Genomic DNA, 12185 nt, shown 5'->3' on the forward strand with positions numbered 1-12185 from the left:
TTCATTTCCATATTAGATCTATCAATTGCTGTTGCTTGTGAATCAACAGAGACATTTATAGTAGACATATAATGCTTGAAACTAACTTTGGAATGCCATGCTTTGCGATTGCATATTACCATATAGTACATATCTCAGCACCATCACTGAATAATTCAGCCCCACTGTAGCACCAGCAAGAAAAAATCTCTGGCGCCACCAGTGAGTACCTGACGCTTCCCCTTCCCTCTCCTTTCTGTTACTTCAACACAATCTTCTGATGCTTCTCAGGCAGAACCAGCTTGGAATGCTGAGGCCTGACTGGAGGCAATGTGATCCGGCATAGAATCTGGTTCCTCAACTCCAATCTGAGCCATTCTCTCAGTAGTAGAGACACTGCAGAGTGTTTCATCTTGTCTGCTTGGGCCGTGCCCCTTTCGCAACCACTGACTAAACAGTACTTATGCACAGGTCATCTCGCTGAGCGGTGGCCACTTCACCAGGACTCATTTCTGGCAATCGCTTTGTCTTCAGAGCTGTCGGGTTGCAGTAAGCTATTGGAATGGCACCATTAGAAGTTCCCAAATGATCTACTGCTCGATTCTGCCCTTGCCTTTCCTCTGCCTTCCCCGTGATGGAAAACTGGCACATAGGTTTCACTCCAGGGGCAGCAATGGACTCTCCGTCCCTGCCCAGCCCTTCATGCGCACTTCTGGATAACGCATCGGCATCAATGTTCCAACTCCCTGGCCAGTACTTCAGGCTGAAATCATAGGCAGACTATGCCGCCAATACCTGTGACTGTGTGCCTTTCGCCACTTGGTCCATTCTTAACTGATTCACCTCAATCATTTCAATCCCCCTGCCCCCCATGCCACAAGCAACTCAGCTATCTGTCTGACCGAAAAATGTAGGCAGAAAGTTTCTCCCCCATCTCCTGAACCATGTTCTGAAACCCCGTCATAAGCTCCAGTGGGCTTCCTGTCGCACCAAACACATTTTCTAGTGCTTGCACGTAGCCTGTGGAAGTAGCCAAAGGGTTCTGTGTCTTTAAGGATCTTAGTACATCAGCAGCCAGATCTCTCAAACTCTCTACCGATTGCTGTCTTTTCACATCATCAGAGCGCTACCACTCGTCCAGCATCTAAGAGGTCTGCTCCACCCAAGTGTCATATTCCTCTTCCCCGTCGAGGGTGGGTTTATCCCTAAGAACATGCTGAGCCTATGATAACTGGGACTTTGCATCTGGGCACTTTGCTATTTATTCACCAGGGAGGTAAGGGCCGATACCAACTCAGAATGCTCACCCCTCGCTGGAGGACTCATTAAACCTTCCAAATCAGACCACTTCTTCCCCTTGCTCTGCAAAAAAAATGAGCAATTTGTCTTCGCCCGCAGCTACTAGAAACTCGGCTCTCAATTTGGCACCACCATCTACACTCCCCTGCTCCTGGAAAGTCTGGAGATCCCATGCCCTCCCCACTAGTCCCCAATAGTACCAGGCAGATGTACTGTTGTTATGTCAGTGCTAGTCTGAGCTAAAACCAAGTCTTTGCCCGCCATTTTGTCAAACCTCTGCTCCATGATTGTAACTGTTTCTGATGCTTTAATGGTACTCTGAATCAACAATTCATTGGGGCTACAAGTGTCTACACACACATTCATTACCAGTAATCCACCATCAAACCTTGCAGCGTCCATATCCATGTATCATAATCACTTTACTGGATAATAGTTTAACACAGGTTTAAACACCGGATCAACGCTCAAGACAATCACACGTCATCCAACAAAATCGATCCTGGATGAGCCCTCACAATGAAACCCCCGGTTTCCCTGGGCTGTCTAAGTCCAGGGTAGACACACTCCAATCCCGCCAAATCCATGAGATTGGGACGGCTCTCCCACCTCAAACCCTGTTTTTTGTGGATGCTGTATAATTTGCTACTCTGTTGTAACTCAGTGCCAAGAAATAACAGACAGCACATTGCGTATGATTAAAGGAATTATACTTATGAATGTTAAATTAACTAAAGAAAAGAAAGAAAATAAAACAAAAAGGGCCCATTATAAATAAGCAGTCAAATGTGCACAAGTTGGAGCTCACTCTTCCAAAAGCCATATTCACAGATCCACAGTGGACCCCAGCACCTCGCTTCACTGAATCACGGCCCCCCACGGGGTCGAATCCGACAACTGGTTCTCTCCAGCATCTTCTCTCGTCATCTCCCGCCAAACAAAAAAACCCCGCTCCCTGATTGGATGGCTCACATTCCAAAGCACCTATTATCCAGAAACCTGAAAGCAGTGTTTAGTGTTAACTGCAGCTGGACATAATGATGGATTATCCTACAGGGATAGGGATATCTACAGCAAGACACATGTCATCTATACATGGATTCCTATGCATTGGAAAAAGGCTCTTTGGGCATGGAATCCATCCAGCCATCAAGCACCATTCAAACTAATCCTATTTTATTCTCCTAAAATTCATAGAAATGTCTCCTAGTTCTATATTTACTTATGTACAAAGGAGAATTTATCATGATGAATTAACTGACCATCCTGTATACCTTTAGGATATGGGAAGGAAACGGAGAATGTGCAAAATCCACACAGACAGCACCAATGGTCAGAACTGAAGCTGGTTTCTGTGCTGTAGAGTTCTATGACTTGATGAACAGAAAGATATGGAAAATGGCAAAGGAGGAGATTTAACTTTGTAAAAAATTAAACTATTCCTAGGTATTCAAAAATGTTTCTGATTTTAATTGACGATATGTTAAACCATAAGAAAGATGTAAAACTTTAATTTTCTGTAAATGATCTTAATTTTCTTTTTTACACAATGGCAGCTGTTTCTGTCCCTTCACGGTATATGATATTTCAACAGCTGTTCTTGCTCTTTGGTACTTTTCTGTGTGAAATTTATAATGGAAAAGTGTAACTGTCATATCTTTATGCAACACTCTGGTTCCGTCGGCTGAGTAAGTCTCAGGAAGACACCCTCCAGCTCGGCCAAACATGGGAGATTGAAGTGCAAGCCTCCCAAATCCTCCTACTTGTGTGGATGCTACATGATACAAAATCAGTACCACGAAGTAACAGACAGTACAATTGAATGATTTAGCTTTATAATTCTTAGTTTGACTAAAGAGTTAGTAAAGAAAAAGCAAAACAACAAAAGGGCTATTTTAAATGAAACAGTCTAATGTGCACAAGCTGGAGCTCCTGGTTTTCCCTTCGCCGATCCTCCTTCGATCTCCCCGGGCTTCATCAAATCCCAGCCCCACTCCGGGTCGACTCCTCCGACCTCTCCTCTCCAGCTTCTTCTCACTTCATCCCTTTCAAAAGCCCCAAGCCCAACCTTAGTGTCCCTCACCAGAGAAACCTCCTCTGAATCCGTTCATCCCCATTGGATGGCACACATGTCTCCTATCTCTTATCTTTAACAGTAACCCAAACAAGCAGCTTACACAGAGAACAGAAAAGCATAACAGAGAAAAAATATGAACCATGTGAACCAGGGCATTACACTCTCCCCCCACCAAAATAGTCATGTCCCCATGACTTTGAAATAATTTGTCATCCTGTTATTAATAACACCACTTTCAAAAGTATTTTGTGATGTGAGAACCTCCAATCTATTTGTAAAGGATAGTGACATATCTTACGAGGGGGATAGCAGTAGCACTGTGTTACCCCAAGTTCACCTGACTCAGCGTGAGAAGAGGTGGGAATCTCTTCCTCAGTCAGTGGGGAGTTAGCAAAAGGCAGCATATATCACACTCTCCTTTCTTCATCCTCCGAGTCCATATCCCATTCAGGGGCGGGGGCTTGTTTAATCTCTCCTGCTGTTGGTCCTTCAGTCTCTCCATGTCACCGTAGAGTCCTCTTACTAGGTTTAGGCTCCAGGTCGGGCTCTGGGTCAACCTGCACCTCTTGTCCCAGAGGCAGAAGGTGGTTCCATTCCCATCCTCTGGTTTCACCCAGAAAACTGGTACATTTGGCAACTGACTCTCCACTATGTAGGGTGTAGCCACTCAATGGTCAGCCAACTTATGCTTTACAAGTAGCCCGAAATTCCATATGAGGACTCTGTGTCCCAGCATGAGTTGGGAGAAGCAAACCTTATGATCGTACCTCCTCTTATTCCTTCATTCTGCTTGGCAGCTGCAACCTCAGCTAATTCATAAGCCTTTTTCAGCTCCCTTCTCATATCAGACACATACTCTAGATAAGTCTTTGGTGGTAAGTCTTCCTCACCAGTCCCAAAACAAAGGTCAATGGGCAACCTCGCCTTGCGCCCAAACATCAGATAGTATGACGAGTACCCAGTAGCTTAATTTCATGTACAGTTGTAGCAGTGGACCAGATGTCCAATATGTCAACTCCACTCGTTCTTCTTGTGGATTTCTAAGGTTCCTAGCATGTCTAGCAAGATCTGATTAAACCTCTTGGACTGGGGATCACCCTGTGGATGGTATGGAGCAGTCCTCAACTTCTCAACTGCAAGCATACTCAGAATCAGAATCAGAATCAGGTTTATTATCACCGGTATGTGACATTAAATTTGTTAACTTAGCAGCAGCAGTTCAATGCAATACATAATATATAAGAGAGAAAAAATAAAAATAACAATAATAATAATAATAAATAAGTAAATCAATTACAGTATACGTATACCAAAAAGATTTTAAAAATCATGCAAAAAAACAGAAAAATATATATTAAAAAAGTGAGGTAGTGTTCAAGGGTTCAATGTCCATTTAGGAATTAGATGGCAGGGTTGGAAGAAGCTGTTCCTGAATCTCTGAGTGTGTGCCTTCAGACTCTTGTACCTTCTACCTGATGGTAACAGTGAGAAAAGGGTATGCCTTGTGTGCTGGAGGTCCTTAATAATGGACACTGCCTTTCTGAGACACCGCTCCCTGAAGATGTCTTGGGTATTTTGTAGGCTAGTACCCAAGTTGGAGCCGACTAGATTTACAACCATCTGCAGCCTCTTTTGGTCGTGTACAGCAGCCACCCCCCCCCCCCCCTCCTCCACCACCATACCAATTAGCGATGCACCTTGTCAGAATGCTCTCCACGGTACAACCACAGAAGTTTTTGAGTGTATTTGTTGACATGCTAAATCTCCCCAAACCTCCAATGAAGCATAGCTGCTGTCTTGCCTTCTTTATAACTACATCGATATGTTGGGACCAGGTTAGATCCCCAGAGATCCTAACACCCAGGAACTTGAAACTGCCCACTCTCCCCACCTCTGATCCACCCATGAGGATTGATATGTGTTCCTTTATCTTATCCTTCCTGAACTCCACAATCAGCTCTTTCGTCTTACTGACATTGAGTGCCAGGTTGTTGCTGCAGCACAACTTCACTAATTGGTATATCTCACTCCTGTACGCCCTTTAGTCACCACCTCAGTAGCTCATGTATGAGCCTGTTCTCAAAATCCCGGGCCTGATCACTATATATCCACCTGGGGAGGCCATAATAAATGGAATAATTCTCTCAGAACACTGGCCACTGTGGATGCCAAATGATCCATGGTAGGGAAAGCTTGCACATATCTAGTGATCCATAGTGACCAAGACATTCGCCATGTTGCTGGAATCAGGATCTATTGGGAGTAAACCCATACACACCAGATCAAGGGGCTTTGCACTCTGCAAACAGGACAATGGAGCGGCCCTCCTAAGCAACGTCTTCCTTCATTTGCAGTGAATGCATGACCTGCAGTACTCTTCAATCTCGGGCTTCATTCGGGGCCAGTAGAATCAATCTCTGAACAATCCATAGGTCTTTTCAATCCCCAAATAGCCAGAATAATTATGAAGTGATGTCAACACAATCCTCCGATACTGCTCAGGCAGAACCAGCTGGGAATGCCAATGCTGGTCTGGTGACAATGTAACCTGGTATAGGATCTGGTTCCTCAACTCCAATCTGAGTCATTCTCTCAGTAATGTAGGCACCACAGTGCATTTCATCTTCTCCACTTGGGCCATGTCCCCCTTTTCAACTGCTGACCAAATGGTGCCGATGCCTGGATCATCTCGCTGAGCTGCTGCCACTTCCCCAGGACTCAGTTCTGGCAAATGGTTTGTCTTCAGAGCAGTCAGGTTACAGTAAGCTTGTGTAATGACATTATCAGAAGTTCCCAATTGATCTACCACTCAATCCTACCCTCTCCTTCCCTCTGCCTTCACCGTGGTGGAAAACTGGCACATGGCTTTCACTCCCGGGGCAGGAATGCTCTCCCACTCTCCGTCCCTCTCCAGCCCTTCAGGTGCACCTTGGGACAAAGCATTGGCATCAATGTTCTTGCTTCCTGGCCGGTACTTCAGGCTGAAATCAAAGGCAGACAATGCCGCCAACTACCGATGGCCTGTGCTATCTAATTTGCTGTGGTCAGGATATTAGTTAGGGGATTGTTGTCTGTCCTCACCTCAAACTTGGCACCATACAGGTAGTCATTCAACTTATCCACCACAGCCCAACTTGTGTGTAGGATAGTTTTTCGCAGAGCGTGACAGACTCCATGTCAACCCTGTGCCTGATCCTGATGCAGGACACCCCCTGAACCTGCTCTGCTGGCATCTGTATGCAGTTCATATGGTAATCAGGGGTGTGCAAAAGCCGGCACATGCGCCTGTGTCAGCAGCTCCTTCAGTGACTGAAAGGTCTTTTCACATTTCGCATCCCATCTCACTCTAAAAGGCTCTGAAGGGCTAAAGTACTCTTTACTCTCCTCTCCTTTTGTCCTCCTCCCTTTCTTCCCCAAGGGAGGGTAACCACACAGAAGCTGATTTAAAGGGTGACTCACTTTCGTGTAGCCCTTTATGAACCCAAGGAACCAGCACAAAGTGCTCACATTCAGGGGTCTTGGCCGTGTGGTCACCGCCTCTACCTTACATCAGTAGCTATCCCAAGCCGTGAGACTATGAGCCCAACATAGCTGACAGACATCTTGCAGAACTGGCACTTGTCCAGGGAAAGTTTTAACCCTTCAGCTTTCAGGCAGCTCAGCACCTTCAGGAGCCTCGCTTTATGTTCCTCCAAGGTGGACCCAAACACTATGAGGTCATCCAGATACACCAATACCTCAAGCAGATTCATATCCCCCACCGTTTTCTCCATGACATGCTGGAAGATCGAAGGGGCTCCCAATATGCCCTGGGGCATTCTTTCAAACTGGAAGAATCCCAGTGGACATATAAATGCGCAGGGAACCGTACTCTCTCCGGTCCTGTTCACCCTGTACACATCAGACTTCCAATATAACTCGGAGTCCTGCCATGTGCAGAAGTTCGCTGATGACACGGCCATAGTGGGGTGTGTCAGGAATGGACAGGAGGAGGAGTATAGGAAACTGATACAGGACTTTGTGATATGGTGCAACTCAAACTACCTGCGTCTCAATATCACCAAGACCAAGGAGATGGTGGTGGACTTTAGGAGATCTAGGCCTCATATGGAGCCAGTGATCATTAATGGAGAATGTGTGGAGCAGGTTAAGACCTACAAGTATCTGGGAGTACAGTTAGACGAGAAGCTAGACTGGACTGCCAACACAGATGCCTTGTGCAGGAAGGCACAGAGTCGACTGTACTTCCTAAGAAGGTTGGCGTCATTCAATGTCTGTAGTGAGATGCTGAAGATGTTCTATAGGTCAGTTGTGGAGAGCGCCCTCTTCTTTGTGGTGGCGTGTTGGGGAGGAAGCATTAAGAAGAGGAAGCTGGTAAGGAAGGCGGGCTCTGTCGTGGGCAAAGTACTGGAGAGTTTAACATCGGTAGCTGAGTGAAGGGCGCTGAGTAGGCTACGGTCAATTATGGATAACTCTGAACATCCTCTACATAGCACCATCCAGAGACAGAGAAGCAGTTTCAGCGACAGGTTACTATCGATGCAATGCTCCTCAGACAGGATGAAGAGGTCAATACTCTCCAATGCCATTAGGCTTTACAATTCTACCGCCAGGACTTAAGAACTTTTTAAAAGCTATTATTAATGCTTTTTGAGATAGTGATTTAGATGCATATCATATTTTTTACTATTGTATGTAATTAGTTTTGCTACAACAAGTGTATGGGACATTGGAAAAAAAGTTGAATTTCCCCATGGGGATGAATAAAGTATCTATCTATCTATCTTCTCTTTGTCAGCCTCACTCATGGGGATCTGGTAATATCCACTCCTGAAGTCCAGCACGCTAAACTACTTTACACCAGTCAGGCAGGTCAGCGTGTCTTCAATCCTCGGGTCCATAAAAATAAATGGAATCATATTCTAGACAGTTCCTTCCAACCTTTTCTGGATATAGTGACATATCTTGTTCTCTTCAACTTCACTGTAAACTGGTAAATTTATAGATGCCACTAAATGCCATGGAATGTTTAGACGGGATTAAAACACCCCTTAATTAATTGTTGATAGATGAAATCAAACTGAGGCTCAGATTTATGAGACAGTTTGAGGTTTTAAAACATAAAAATATTATGTAAGATACTAAAAACACAAATTTAGTGGGTAAACAATCATAATTTTTGTATTTTAAGAAAATTGGTTCCACTCATTTCTGTTTAATGAAAATTGATGGTAAAAGATATTCCGAACGCACTTTAGACAAACTGTAGAGAAAGGATAAATGCATTGGTAAATTAATGAAGTCTGCATTCTTCAAGATTTCCCCATTTCTCTCTGTTACATAGAACAGCACATTGATTAAATGTGAATTTCTGTTAAAACGCCATCTCCTGGTATCAAGAGGTATGGTTTCAGATATGATCAGAAAATAGTTGTTGGGATTTTTAATGAGAATGCATCAGGCAATATGTACAGCTAATTTATTCATTGGAAGACAGCACGGATGCTGATCTTCATTAATATCTATAGACATCACAGTCTACATATTTAATGGTCTTTATTCCTTAGATTTTAAAAGGACGTCCTAGCCACTAAATGTCTGGGCTGTAGATGCAGACACCTCTCGGTCTCCATCTAACTAATAGGTATCACCCACCACTCTTTTTAGACTCATCACCTGCAGCCTAGTTAACCCCAGTTCTCATCTATAGTCCTGGCTCATCAAACCAGCTGGCCTCAATCAGTTGCTCCTAGCTTTCACTCTCCCTGCCTAAAAGTTTTCCTTATTGCCTGTCACAAATAAATAATGCAATAACAGACCTGCTAAGCATTTTCAGCAATTTCTATTTTAACTTCAGGATTCAATATCTGCAGAATTTAGCTTCTTTTTACCCATCACAGGAAAGTTATAAATGAACCATGCAGATAGAAAAGTCCAATTATCTACAGTATTTTGTATGTAATAAATATTACAGAGGTATTGGTACAAGGGAAATGTCACCTCAAGCAGAACTTTAATGTTGATTCTGAGTCAAATTATGGAGGCTTATGATTTAGGAAGGTCTATTCATCAATTTCAGACATTTTAATTATTTTATAGTGTTTATTTTCCATATAACAATCTTGGAAATAAGACGACAAGTTGGGCTCATGATCCCTTGAATCACCTGTATGCCATTATATTATGGCTGATATGATGTTGGCTTCAGCTCTAGTTTTCTGTCTGATCTTCATAACTTTTGACTCTTCTATAAACCAAAGATCTATCTTTATCTTGAACATAATCAGTGATTCAACATCCAAAGGTCTCTGGGTCAGAAAATTTTTAAGATTCATAATCTTCTGGAAGAAGAGTGTTCTCTTTATTTCCATCTTCGGTGACTTATTTTGAAACTTAGCTCCCTGTTTTTGGGCTCCCCCATGAGGAGAGCATCTATAAAGCCACACTGCTTAGAACTTTATGCTTTCTGTTCAGTTTATTGAATTGAATTGAATGAACTTTATTACTTACATCCTTCACATACATGAGGAGTAAAAATCTTTACATTACGTCTCCATCTAAATGTGCAATGTGCAATCATAGTAATTTATAATAATTTGTAATAAATAGAACAATCAATGTAACATAGAAATATGCTCAAATCAGTGTGAGTTAATCAGACTGATGGCCTGGTGGAAGAAGCTGTCCCAGAGCCTGTTGGCCCTGGCCTTTACTGCTTCCCGAATGGTAACAGCTGGAACAGTTTGTGGTTGGGATGACTCAGGTCCCCAGTGATCCTTTGGGCCCTTTTTCACACCTGTCTTTGTAAATGTCCTGAATCATGGGAAGTTCACATCTACATATGCACTGGGTTATCCACACCACTCTCAGCAGAGTCCTGTGATCAAGGAGGTATAGTTCCCATACCAGGCAGTGATGTAGCCAGTCTCAATTGTGCCCCTGTAGAAAGTTCTTGGGATTTCGGGGGCCTGTACCAAACTTACTCAACTGTCTGATTATCTCTCATTTGAGCCAACTATGTGTATGGGCCTAAACTGCTCAACCATTCTCTTCACCCCAGGAATCAACATAATGAATCTTCGTAGAACTACCTCAACTGCAAATGTATCTCTTCTTAAATAAATAGGGATAGTCCTCCAGACATTGTTTCATCAATGCTGAAGTAAAACTTACCTGTTTTTATATTCTATTCCTTTTGTAAAAGAGACCAGGAGTTCATTGCCTTTTTGTTTGAAGTAGCAAGTGCGAGAGCGATATTTTGCAGGATGGGAGCCATTTGAAAATTGTAAGTCTCATCGAGAGTGAGTCATTCTTTGAAATACTGAGTGAGAAGCGACATCTTGCAGGGCAGGAGTCATGTAAAATCTACAAGTCTTGTTGGGAGTGAGTCATTGTTGGAAGTAACCAGTGAGAGAGCAAAAATCTTACATGATGGGAGCCATTTGAAAACTGCAAGTCTTGTCGGGAGTGAGTCATTCTTTGAGCCAATAAAAAGAAAGGAAGTTAAGTGGAGCAGTCATTGTTGGAATGGGACAGGTGTCAGAGTGGTTTGGCTTTGGCTCAATAGGCTTAGGGAAGAACCAGCTTGGGCAAGCACGGACACAGGCTCTAAGTAAGTTTCTGGCAAGTTTTGTTTTCTGTTAGAACATAGCTAGTACACTGAGAATGGGTCCAGAGTTAGTGGTATGTTCCTTGTGTGAGATGCTGGAAGTTTGGAAGACCTCCAGATGTTGGAGAGGAAAAGGGAATAGGCAGCCTGCGCAGAGTACTCCTGTGGCCAATCCCCTCAATAATACGTATACTACTTTGAATAGTGTTAGGGAGGGGGGATGAATCACCAGAGAGAAGCTGCCACGAGCAGGTCTCTGGCATTGTGGCTCAGAAGGGAAGGGGTGGGGGCAAAGAGGAGTGCACTAATGATAGGGGATCTCATATTTAGGGGAGCAGACAGGAGATTCTGTGGACATGAACGAGATACCCAGGTGATATTTTGCCTCCTGGGTGCCAGGATTAGGGATGTCTCAGATTGGGTCCACAGCATTCTGAAGGGGGAGGGTGAGCAGCCAGAAGACTTGGTACATATTGGTATCAGTGATATTGGTAGAAAATGGGAGGAGGTTGTGAAGAAAAATTTAGGGAGTTAGGTCCTCCAGGATTGCTGCCTGTGCCACACACCAGTGAGGGTAAGAATAGCATTGCTTGGCAGATGAATGCGTGCCTAAGAAATTGATGCAGGGAGCAGGGTTTCAGATTTCTGGATCATTGGGATCTCTTCTAGGGAAAGTGACTTGTACAAAAAGGACAAAATTGCAGTCAGTGGAATGAGCTGAGGTGAAAAATGGAGGCACAATCAAAAAGGGTGAATAAGGTAGATGATACTGAAGGGCAATTAGAGATTGGCAGTTACAATGTTGTTATGGCTGAGTTACACTGAGTTATGGCTGAAAGAGACCATAGCTGAGAGCTTAACATCCAAGGATAAACCTTGTATCAAAAAGACAGGCAGGTAGGCAAAGGCTCTGTTGGTAAAAAAAAATTAAATCAAATCCTTAGAAAGAGGGGCATAGGATCAGAAGATGTAGAATCCTTGTAGATAGAGTTATGAAACTGCAAAAGTAAAAAGATCCTGATAGGAGTTATATACAGGGCTCCAAATAGTAGTCAGGATGTGGGACACAAATTACAACAGGAGATAGAAATGGCGTGTAAAAAGGGCAATGTTAAGGTAGTCATGGGGAATTTCAATATGCAGGTAGATTGGGAAAATCTAGTTAGTGATGGCTAACAGAAGTGAGAATTTGTATGTAACTCTCGCTTCGGCTAGTGGCTT

The sequence above is a fragment of the Hemitrygon akajei genome, chromosome 16 (assembly GCF_048418815.1).
Source record: "Hemitrygon akajei chromosome 16, sHemAka1.3, whole genome shotgun sequence".
Taxonomy (NCBI): Eukaryota; Metazoa; Chordata; class Chondrichthyes; order Myliobatiformes; family Dasyatidae; genus Hemitrygon; species Hemitrygon akajei.